The sequence below is a fragment of the Leptinotarsa decemlineata genome, unplaced genomic scaffold (assembly GCF_025532065.1).
Source record: "Leptinotarsa decemlineata unplaced genomic scaffold, Ldec_3_MD MMD2_P_RNA_scaffold_5, whole genome shotgun sequence".
In the NCBI taxonomy this organism is placed as follows: Eukaryota; Metazoa; Arthropoda; class Insecta; order Coleoptera; family Chrysomelidae; genus Leptinotarsa; species Leptinotarsa decemlineata.
In genome coordinates this window covers 9,129,419-9,142,116 of record NW_027412532.1, presented here as the reverse complement: position 1 = coordinate 9,142,116, position 12,698 = coordinate 9,129,419, and the positions used below count along the sequence as shown (strand labels likewise).

The 12,698-nt window shown below is 34.8% G+C and overlaps 1 protein-coding gene across 2 annotated transcripts in view; it reads right to left on the bottom strand.

Annotated features, from left to right (window-relative positions):
• rols (zinc-RING finger and ankyrin repeat domain-containing protein rolling pebbles) overlaps window positions 1–12,419 on the bottom strand; it is a 439,138-nt gene extending 426,719 nt beyond the window's left edge. Inside the window, exon 1 of one of the 2 annotated variants that reach the window (XM_074169496.1) lies at window positions 12,142–12,419. The gene's annotated coding sequence lies outside the window, so the exon portion shown is untranslated. The remainder of the gene's footprint in view (window positions 1–12,141) is intronic. The other variant, XM_074169503.1, reaches the window with a different exon arrangement.
• Window positions 12,420–12,698: the final 279 nt, after the last annotated feature.

Sequence of the window (12,698 nt, the reverse complement as noted above, 5' to 3'; positions counted from 1 at the left end):
TGATCCGGCTCGAAGGACCAACAAGTTTTGTTGTCTTTCAATAAAACTATTTTTCATTTGACTTTTTTTTTCTCTTCAATTTCACAACTTATCGTTAACGACAACAACCTTTCCTTGTTTTGTAACTGGGTACCATTCAGCAATTCAACGTAAATATAGGGTATACAAATATAAATTCAAACATCATAATATGAACTTCAACATCAGTGTTCAACACAAAATACATCTCTTTGAAATAACACTGTTCAGATATAAGTAGGTTGAAACATCCAAGTGACGTCTTCCTGAGATAATTTTATCAAGAAACTTTATATAAACTCGTTTATATGGAATGCTTCGTTTCGGAGATACAGGGTGTTGAAATTGAATTTTTCTGTTTGTTTTTCAAACATAACTTCTGCAAAAAATAAGTTATTTGCACAAAATTTGGTACCCGGGGTTTTTTCGGCGTGGTGAATCATAATTTTATATTAATTTTCATGAAACATTTAGAGGGAGCTGCGTACACTGTCATTATTTATTTCAAACTACCCTAACTTTTTGACAGTAAACTTCTGTTTAGGTTAGGTCCAAAGTGAGTGGGTTTATTCAATCCTCCACCGCAACCCCCAAGGGTTTATTGTGACTCACATATATTCTCACTCAGCCAAACAAACCCAGCTTCTTAACGAAGCCAATTAGTTTGTATGGTGAGTGGTTTTCCAGGTCAGATGGTAAGAGTACGGCTCTGCCGAACTCTAAAGACCTGATTCGGTCCCCAGCAGGGCAGGCACAAAGTATATGCTCTGTTAATGAGGTAGTCGGATAGTCAAGATTCCCACCTTGATACCCACGACAACCTTCCCATATGAGGGTTTTTGCACGTCAGCTACACCTGACGATGCCTTAGATTCAGCCGTGCAGGACTTTTCCGCCTCTGGTTTTGGTGAAACCTCACTTGAGCGCAAACGTTTGCTAACCTGCTCATGGGGGGTTAGTTCCCCCACCTGAGACAGATTCTGCGTACGCCGCAGCTCTCGCTCCTGAACTAAGTTCACAGGGAGGTCAGTTGCAGTCGTAAACTCGACATCCATCTTCTCTGTAGACTCGCTCCTGAACTAAATTTACAGTGAGGTCCGTTGGAGTCGTAAACTCGACATCTATCTCCTCTGTAGATGCGCGTAGGAGTCGTAAACTCGGCATCCATCTCCTCTGTAGACCCACTCCTGATCTAAGTTTACAGTGAGGTCCGTTGGAGTCGTAAACTCGACATCCATCCCCTCTGTAGACGCGCGTAGGAGTCGTAAACTTGGCATCCATCTCCTCTGTAGATTCGCTCCTGATCTAAGTTTACAGGGAGGTCAGTTGAAGTCGTAAACTCGACATCCATTTTCTCTGTAGACGCGCGTAGGAGTCGTAAACTCGGCATCCATCTCTTCTGTAGACTCGCTCCTGATCTAACATAATATTCACATCCTTTCCAAGTCTTTACGATATTCTATATCTATGCATATCATTTAGCTCCTAGGGCGTTGCTGAAAACATTACGAAAACTAAGTATGTGGGGGAACTCTTCAAAATGAACAACTTTTTTCATGGAAATGTTTATCAAAGTATCATTCGTTTTCGAGAAACAAATAACTGAAATTGTAAAAAACTATTTTTTTTAAAACGGATATAAATTGAAAAACAACATTCAAACTCCTGAAAATATTTGAAAAATTTATCTGAAACATAGCAGATTATCAGTTTCAGAATGAAGAAACGAGAATAATCTGTAGATAAGTATCAATAAAACCTATATAATTGATGAGGTTAGACGGAGGTAATGGAAAGCGAATAGCTATCGTTTGAAATGTGAACAAATGCATGATTTAAAAATGTTCCCATAGCTCAAGTGAACGAAAATACGATGAAGTATTGGAAACATCAAATAATGATAAACAAAATTGTTTTCTTGAAAGCAAACTTTTCAAAATCATAGCATTGCGAGGGGAAACAATATACACTCCAATTCCAACTCCGATTAGGTTGTAGTGCAATGAATATTTACTGAACACTTTATAATCTGTCTGTCTGTTAAAAATATATTTTTCCGTTAACCAACTGTCGCCCTCCAAGTTAGGCAACTCTAAAAAGTCAAAACTTGCGCGAGCTAATGAGGTCTTACCTTGTGTGATATCTAACATGGGTTGGACGATAACTTACCTAGCTTCCAATTATCTCTTTGTTATTATGCACTGGGGGTAATACTGAAAGGTATTCCAGAAGGAAAAACCTATTATCCCGAAGTGAAATCAGAAAATTACACTACTTGAGAAACTAAAACTGAATATAATTTGTGCAAATTGATTCATTCAATGCATTTGCGCAACGTTTACAAATAATAAAATTTATTAATAACACTAACAACACGACAAACAGAAAAAATAACAGTGTAACCTCGTGACGAGGAGAGTCAGAATTAGGATTAGTTCCCGCCGAAATCTCAGAAGAGAATGAATGAATGCCTCTGCTAGAAAATGTGTTGGAAGTAACTTTCTCACAGACAAAAGGTCGAGTCATGAATTTAGTCAAAAAGGATCAACCACTTGTGCCCGAATTCTCTGTCTTAACACATGAAAGTGTTATCAGAGAGTACCCACTCGAAACATCCCAAATGGCTTCGAAGTAGGTAAGAATTAAAATAAAAGAATCAACATAAAAAACCCAAGCAGATGGATTTGTACGACTGCTCGATAATGGAGTTATGAAAAATTAATTTCCTAACAATAATTTATATGTTTATATGTTATCACCCGAAGACGATTGTGGATACTAACAATCGAAACGTCGTGTCGTAATTGGTTTGGAATCTTTTAATTTTCATTTTTCACTTCTTGTTAATAATATTTTTTAATTTTTAAATTTTCAGCTTTTATTAATATTTCAATTTTTTATTTTTTTTTGGTTGTTGCTTGTATGTTATTTCTTTGTAATTTCAGTTTTCCATTCAATAAAATTGTTATTTTCGTTTATTCTTCATAATTTTTATTTAGGGATTCCAAATCAATTTGTATTATATCAGACAATGGAAGTCCGAACTGAGGAAAGAATTTATAATATAAAAATAAAAATCAATGACGAAAAAAAAAGTTTCTGAAGTAATTAGTTATGTGAAGATCCTACATCTTGTTCATAGAAAAATTAAAAAGGAATTATCAGGATGAAAAAGAAAATATCTATTTTCTGTTGGACACAATACATAAGATCTACGTCATCGATATTACATCTCTTTCATACCTCGAACAAGCATTAAACAAACTGCCATCACCAGATGAGAAAAGATACAAAACATCTGTGGGGTGCCACATCAAGAACATTGAACCCCTATAGGGCGAAGCCGTGACAGGCGGGATGGGTGCGGGGAGGGGAACGGGAGAAATGATGAGCGTGAGGCGGGAGAAAACTAAGGAATTCCTCTAATTAAATTGTCCCCAGCAGATTGTTCGGAAAGAGGCTGATTCAATTCCTTGACACATTTTACCTCAATATTGTTAACGTAAATTTCACTATGTTCAGAAAGAACGTGATTCAAAAATAAATTATTAGAATCTTGAATAAAAAACTAACAAAAATGTCAATTGATCTAATAAACGACAAGACATGTTGTTTGTGAAAATACCAGATTCCGAAACACATATTGAGAGAACTTGAACTTTTGTTGTAATTGGAACACCTGTTGTTGAATAGGCAATATTTATCTTTACGTTCATCCCACCTTTCACATAACAGAATATTCGTGAATTACAAAAAAGAAAAATGTTCGATCTAGCCTGTTGGCATTCACAGTTTGGGGAATTTCGGATTTGGAATTGCGGAACTCTTAAATTTACACTTCGAAATTCAAAGAAGAGACAGGGAGGCTGGAAGTCTACCAATGTCGCTGAAAGATATATAGACAATTCACTTTCACATAGAATCAAAATTGCCAAAAATTGTCAGATGATTTTTCAAGTGATTGAAATTCAATCACTTGAAAAAGCTACTCTGCTACCGAAACATATTGTGGTATATTTTTCAAATAGAGTTGTGGAGATCAAATCGTGAGGTGTAGTTTTTGAAAAAAACATTCAAATATACCAAGCTTCTCAAACAAATTGAATTCCTCCAATATAAGCAGTTGCCCAAATTTTTCTATGAATTAAAATGTTTCTGTTGTAGAAATGTTTTTCTACAAAGAATTATAGTGAAGTATATCATCGTGTACATTGTGTCAATAGTGTACGTAACACGACCGAAAACAAATACTTTCGACTCGAAGACTTGCAAGACTTACCTACGACTCGCCCTAGAATCTCGTCTACTATTCGAAAATACAGTATTTTTTGAACGTGTTACATAAACTACCGTCTATCATTTATACGCCTATTTTGCTGATCGCACAGTATGTATAAAATATCACTCCATTAATATTTCTCTCTCAGGAATAAATCAGAGTGTTCTTGGAATACTACTTACTATAAACTTATATACTACTTATATACTTATATACTACTTACTCATATACACATATATACAACTTACTTACATATATACAATCGATCGCTTCCAAAACACTTCACTAACTTTCTTCAAAAGCATTAGATAATTCGTCTTCTATATTCTCTGTTTCACTATCACTGTCGTCATTTGAATCAATATTAAATTCATTTTCACCATCAACATGGAAGTGTCCAATCTCCATATACTTAGTATTTTTCAACTAAAATTATTTCCTTAATCCCTTTCTGCCATTCTTCTTCGGTTATATCAGATATTTCTTCTTCAATTAGCTCTATTACCTTCTTATCACATTTTGTTTGCAGGTATGTTAGGCGTACACATTCTCGACCCATCAGTCCACCCTTTCGTAAATATGTCGTGAGTGTCATACCAAGATTTGTCCAAATGGAGAATTTGCCGTAGTTCTTGTCTATATTTAGTTGTTCTAAGTATTTTCTACGCAATTCCACTATTCTTATGCTTCCCATAACTGCTTCACGTTTGTTCATTATTTTAAATCTGAAACCTAGTTTCTTTAGTCAATTCTGAAAGTTTTGTCACAGCTGCTTGCGTTATGGACGGAAGTATTCAATTCATATCTTACGATTTTACTTGTAGGAATCTCATTGCTTTTGTAACATCGTATACCTATTGTTTCTTCAATGATTTTAGTAGATGAACATCTGAAGGTTTTGGTAATCCTGTATCACATCGCGTCTTGGGATCTAAAGGTTTGTTTTTGACCATTTTTGACCATTTTTTACGCATAGTTGAGAAAGGAATTTTGGTCAAATCTGATGTTGCTTGTAATAGTTTGTTTCCTTCGAAGCCAAACTTGAAAGGTAGATTCTTGTATACATTGAAATATACTCTCCGTGTTTCAGTATTCGAATGCATCCGAATCTTATTCACTAATATCTCTTTTCCGCATTGTTTACCATCGCTATTGGAATCACTACACTGAAAAATGTCTGCCTTGTTATCACACTCGTTATTACTATTAGTACTTGCCAAAGACGCCACATTTTAAATAGATAACAAAAATTTTGAGTAATTATAACAGTACTATAAGAATTTCAGCACTCAAATCGCGATCAGTTCCTAAACTCAACACGACGGCGATAATCATCCCCGCATTCTATTCGTCACAGTAATATGACTACAAATTTAATTTTATGACAATCACAAAACCTGGTTAGTAAAAATCATCCAATACGAACCGCAAAATCTACGGTCCACGTGGACTACTTCGCAGCCGGTTCTTTTCATATATTGTTTATTTTTGGCCTTTGAGAGTGCTGACAAATTTAAGTATGCACAATATCGTTTACTTCGACCATACCACAATGTCAAATTTGTGAAATGGCACTCACAGTGAAACACATCATAACGAAATGTCCGATGTTCCATCCAAATAGAAAGAAACGACTTCAATATATGTTAACCAGCTGTCGCACCGCTACGAACGACAACCCTTAGAAGCCGAAATTTCTGCGAGCTAAGGCTAACGAGTTCTCATCTTTCAATTTGTGACTCCTAATACGGGTTGGACGACCAACACGGTGGTCGATTTGAGTGAGAACTGACCGGCTAGCGACAATATGCATCAAGATTTTAAATAAGCTTTAGGACGAAGCCCAAGTGAAGAATATGTAACTACTACCTAGTGATTTGTAATAAACATATACCGCCGCTAATAACCATCAAGTGTAAGAAGCTGATGAAAAAAAAAAAAACGAAACTTAATGTAACTTTCATTCATTTTCATGTATAAAAGTTTTTCTCAAAAGGAATTAGCAAGGTGAGTCTTGGGAACAATTATTGAATATCGAAACATTGACAGACGATTTAGCATTATTGTTTTCTTTCCATTTTTAGCCTAGCACAAATCAAGTCGCCAAATTCCCAAAATGTATATGAAAACTGGCAATAGATCTATCAACATTGCAACAACTCCAACAAAATTCATGGGCTTTTACGACGAAGTTAAAATTAGGGAACGTTATCTCCTTCGAAGTTGACTCGCAAATTGTGAAATGTCATACGAAGTTACTCACTGTCATCTCTGTACTTCAAAGATACTCCCAGGTGTCCTCTCATCTCATGTATTACGATGACACCCTTCTGGAGGCTGATGAACCCTTCTTTCCTTTTAAAATAGCTGCGCACCCTTCCTGTTCGTCTCCGTACACACCTCGTTTATTATTCGACGCATCCAAGGGAAGGAGAGCATTATTAATTTCAATTAGATTACAGTTATTACTCTCGTATCGCGACAACGAAATTGTCTGATTCATAATCACCGTAAAATTACTTGAATATTTGATAAAACAACTTAGAGTTCATTGATAATCCCATGACAATTTTCTATGGAAAATTATAAAAATTTCTACTACTAAGTTTCAGGAAAACACTGGAGCCTCGAAAACTCACTATTTTCCCTTCATTTTTTTACACAATTCAATAACCTTGTTATTTATATCAATTTGTACAGGTTCTTTCTTTGATAACTGTTATATTCTTCTGGTCTGAGTTTTGATTGTTCATGAATTACTTTTTTTGTGATCCATTGTTCGTTTCTTGCAAAGTCTACAGCCAAAGCATATTTTACAGATAACCTCTAAATGAGCATTACCATGTAATCTTGGTAAAATGCTTTGTTCATTTCTTCGGTTATTCTTTCGGATGGTTCTTTTCTCAAATCACCCTTTTGCGGCGGTATTTCCGTATTCGTTTTTACGAATATTTTCCCAGTTCTTATCTTACCTGTTTAGCCCTTTTTGAGAATTGGTTTCATAGTATTGATTTTGGTTGCCATAGAGCTGGTTTATGATATAAATCATTTGTTCATCTTTTGTTCCATTTTTGACCACCAAACCAAAAATGCTTCTGTTACCAATGAACTACTCCATAATTTGGGGCTAGTGGATACACCTCTATGCAGGACGTGTGAACAGGAAGATGAGACTGAGTTATCGTCAATAAGAGAGTGTGTTCGGCGAGTCTTGGCCTACACTTGCCAATATAAAGGAGATGTCTCCCAGTGACCTGACCAGCTTCCTGGAAAGGACAGGATGGACGATGACCTAGGAGGACAACTCCTCGGAAGGATGTACAATGTATCACATGTGGTCTAAGTGCTGGTGGCTTACACTCACCCTCCCTACTCTACAAATACAGATACAGATTTCTATGAACTACCTAATGAAAACGTCACCTTAAAAAATTATGATATATATCTTATAGATATATGGAGTATAGTCTTATAGAATATAATTCTATAAGACACAAAAAATAATGTACTAGTTCTTTCAGTTGTTTTTTTTCCAAATAACCTCTTTAAAACGATATTACCGTGTTGGTTCTTACGAATATTTGCCCAGTTCTCATTTTATTTCATCAGCTCTTTTCCAGATTTGGTTCCGTGGTACTAATTTTGGTAGCCACATAACTGCTTCATGAGCCGAATCAATGATCTTCGTTTGTTCAATTCTTGACGACCAAAGCAAAGTTGCTTCTGTTACCTAATTAACTAGCAAATGAAAATCTCGTCTTCAAGAAGCAAAGCAATTTTATAAGGCAAAAACTTGAGTTCACGAGTTTGAAACAACAAAAGAACAAAAGAACAATTATATTATACGATATCATGGGAATGATATTGAAGATGAAACATATATCAACGATGTCCACGAAAACAGAAATAGGAAATGAAAGCTATGGAATTTCTAAAATTGAAAGGCTAATAGTGAATACACAACAAACAAAAGCATTCTCAATTTGATACACAACAGTGGAATAGTAAAAACAACATTGAAAATTGTGTAAGCCGCTAGAAAAATGATAATGGTATAACAGACGATATTCAATTAACAATCCATGTCAGAAAAACTAGTGGAGATTGGTCTATCATGATAATGGAGAAGGAAGACAATAACCCCATTCATACTCAATAGATATATTGTTTAGTACTCATCTGTATCTGTAGAGTAGGGAGGGCGAGTGTAGGCCCACAGCACTTTGGCCACATGTAATCCATTGAACATCCTCCAGAAGAGTTGTGGACAGGTCACTTCACATTGGCAGGTGTAGGCTAAGACTCGCCGAACACACACTCTCTTATTGACGATAACTCCGGATAACTCACATAAGACATGCCTGACAGTTTCATCCTTCTGTTCACATATCCTGCATGGAGGTGTGTCCATTAGCCTCATAATATGGAGTTGTTTCCTTAGTTGACAGTGGCCAGTCGGAAGCCCTACTGTTGAGCGTAGGGTTTTCCTGGTTATCGCCAGATATTTTTTTGGCGCCAGCTTCCCAGGGTCGCCCAGGGTGATCCTGGCAAAACTGCATGCTTTGATTCCATCCCATCTCTTGAAGGATTGAGCAAGGGTGTAACATTTGGCTAGTTCCGCAATTTTCGAAGTCCTAAAAGTCTTAGTCTAACCGCGAGTTCTGTTCGAACCACGCTGGTATTTTTTCCATTCCCCACTTAATCCTTAGGCTTAGTGATCTGGAGTAAACTCCACATCCTGAGCGTTCTTTGGTTTTTGAGCCGTCTGTGTATATGCGTATTGCATTTGTAGCATATGACTCTGTGTTCTGTTTTATTTTTACTGTATATTACTCATACACTAAAACTTATTTCAAATGAACCAGTACATGAAATATTCATATTTTATTTTTGAAATATAGGTGATTGCTGATGATAATGAAAATTACAATGAAATCAGTTTTGAAGATGAAAACTGGTCTGTATTCAATAACGATACATTTCCACTGTGGGATATTATTTCTTGCTAATGTTGAAGAAGAATTTTATATTTATATAAAATAATGAAATTCGAAAACTGATCAATACGGTAGGATTTTGTATATAATTGTACTGAGATCGGAATTACTGAAATATTATCATACTCATAAAAAATGTAATGCCTCAATGAAATGTTGTTTGTGTTGTGAATATTATTGCAATCACATACGATTTTCAGTCGCTCCAGTGAAATAGTTGTCTGAGGTACAATATGATTTCTGTTTTTTATCGACCTTTTTTGTTATTTGTTACCTTCCACAATCTCAAAAATATAAAAATTATAATGGAGAACTTTATACAAGTGTAGAAGCGCAAACTTTTAAGTCTACCCCGATAAGTTACTGCGTAAAAAACAAAGTATTTTGCACAAAGAAAAATCTTCTATTTATCAGTAATTTGTCGTATTTAACAATTTTGCCTTTCAAAAAAAATTATTGAGAAATAATACTTATCTTTTACGTTTCGGAGGCCAAAATCAGCCTCCGTCTTCAGAAATGGATAAAAAATTCGAATATATTCGCAGTTATTCCTTTTTTGATATCTTATTTCTTTACTTCTTCGACAGATGTCAAAGAAGTTTTGAAATATGAAATTATGTCAATGTTGTTGATTGACAACTGAAACATTCGATGTAATACAAGGTACTCTCCGATATCAGTTGGTTGCCATTTCGCCACTATCCAAAGTTTTCTTCATGATGGGTAGTTCTCCATTATAATTTTTATATTTTTCAGATTGTGGAAGGTAACAAATACCCAAAAAAGGTCGATAAAAAACTGATTTTTCCTCCACAAAAATGACTTTCGTTGAATATGATTTCTGTATTTTACTATACTCTGTGAAGATGGATTCGTGTCCTATATCAATGATAATATCGAGGAGATAGGAAATCATAATTCTTGTTCAGATCACAGATCTAACATTAATATAAAAAATAACCAAATTCAAATTCATCATCTACAGATATCTTATCACAGATCACTACCTAATGTCGCTTCAAATAAGTTGTATGAAAAAAGTAGACTTCACGGTATATGGTATTGGCTAAACGATTATAATAAAACTAATTAGACCCTTAGGTTGTAAAACCCGAATCAAATAAAGGGGAAAGAATCACAATATTACACTACACTACATTACACATTAGGATTGAACCAGGTAGGTTATTGCAGTTGATAAGCCTATACTATTTAGAGTGAAACATAATAAAACATTTCTGAATCGATCGAAAAAATAATGACTTGATTAAAAAAACAGACAGAACGTGTTTGAAAGTATACATTGTATTGAATAGCATGAGCTTCAAAGTACGGATGAATTAGCAGATTTCCTCATCAGTCTGATTCAGAGTTGTGTCAGTAAGAGTGACATCAGGGTAAATATAAAAAATGTTAACGAACATAACCGATGACGAATCATTCAGTTAGTAAACAGAAAACAAGAATAATTCATACATTTGAGGTAATACTATGATAACCTTAGTTGAACCAGTTCGACTGAGGAAGCTACTGTGTAGCGAAACACGTCTTCACTGAAATTACAAGTGTGAAAGTTATTCTATAAATAGTATTCAAGAAAAATCTAGAACTTGGTAACATCTATTATATTTTTGACACCATCATGGAGCTGATATTACTAGAAATCATGTTCAAAGAGTTATGAAATGGATTATTCATCAGACACGGACATTTCATTCAATATTTCGAAGGAAAGGGGAGTTTGAAGTTCATCAATTATATATTTTTGATTTTGTGAGCTATTTCATGACAGAAAACTGAACAGAAATAATGTCGTTTCTGATATATTATATATTAATCATGGATGTATGCATAATCTGTGAATATTGAACATGATATAGTTTTACACTTATACTTCAGTATAAGTGTAAAACTATGTTTTACACTTATACTTCAGTTTTTTCTGAAAAATCCCGCAATTGTCTCTGTTCTTTTACCAAAATATGTTGAATTTACAAATTTCTTGGTTTCTGATTGTATACCCCCATATATAATTAATTCAGTTTCCCCATCTAGATTGTTATCAGACAAAGGTAACAGGAATGGTCTGTGTAACTTTGGGTTGTAGGCTACTAATTTATTACTGTCGTGATGTACCTCTTGGGATTGTGATGTCTGTATAGCTGGGTTTTCTGAATACATTGAACTCAAACTCATGATGATTATGTGTGATATTTGGGTCTCAGAAATTAACCTGTTTCTCTATCGTTGTTTCGAATGTGAACTGTATGTTTTCATATTGAGATTGTTCATAAATGTCAAACATTGGTTCAGCTGTTTGTTAAGTTAAGGACCTATGTTATCACCATCACCTACAGTGATGTAGAGATATGTAAGGGTTTACCTTATCAGTTATTTAAGTTTATTGTATTCGTTTCAAAATGTCCGGAAAGGATGAAACTGCAGTAACGTTAGTTACAAATACATGTGGTATAAAACATAGGAAGTTCAATTTATTAATTTTCATGATGATTTCCTACCACGTAGCGGCTACGTCCATCACTTTATTGAATATTGAACAGTTCATACAAGTATATATCAGTAACAATTACGATAAAGACGAATAAAATTGATACGTCTGAAATTGTTCAATATTTTCGGTAATTTCATGATTTCACTCTATATTAAAACGTTTAGAACGAATTCACAATAGTACACAACTATCACACCTTTGCTGAGTGGGAGTTCCAATAGAGAGATATTTTTAACGGCATGGGATGCAATAAAAATAGACACTTTCCCGAGTCATTGTCATCATTTCTCATATTATGTAGGATGCGTTGCCTAATGAGCACAACGTACACTTACCTTCTATTGTTCCGCAATTTTCGTACAGTTGATGAACACTATTTCAATAATATAACGCACTTAAATATTTTCAATAAATAGTTGAATAATTTAAATAAATTAAATAAATTATATAAATTAAATAAATAAATAAATAATATAGATATGTCTCACAACATGTTAATTGAATAATTTCGCGGACCGTACTTCACTTTCCGTAATTGAAACATTGAAACCTCGAAAATCGCGTCAACCTTGAAATGTTCGCGGGAGGTTCCAACGCCAACCCCGATGAGCTCGGTGGCCAAAACCCAAAGTCACACTGCCGGCGTTTGTTCCAGAGCCCCCCGAGATAAATTTAACCATTTCGTTCATTCTGGATATTTTTAGCATAGGAAGTCGGGATTTTTTCTCTCTTTCGTCGTTTTTATTTTTTGTATATGAGGGGACTCGAACTAGTTGTGACGGTAGTCGTATTCAATTAGAGGCGTCAGATATTTCGTACGTAGAAGATTGATGAAGATTATTGAAATCGCACTGAAGTCAAATACTTTGAGTGATGAGGTCTCAAGGAGACG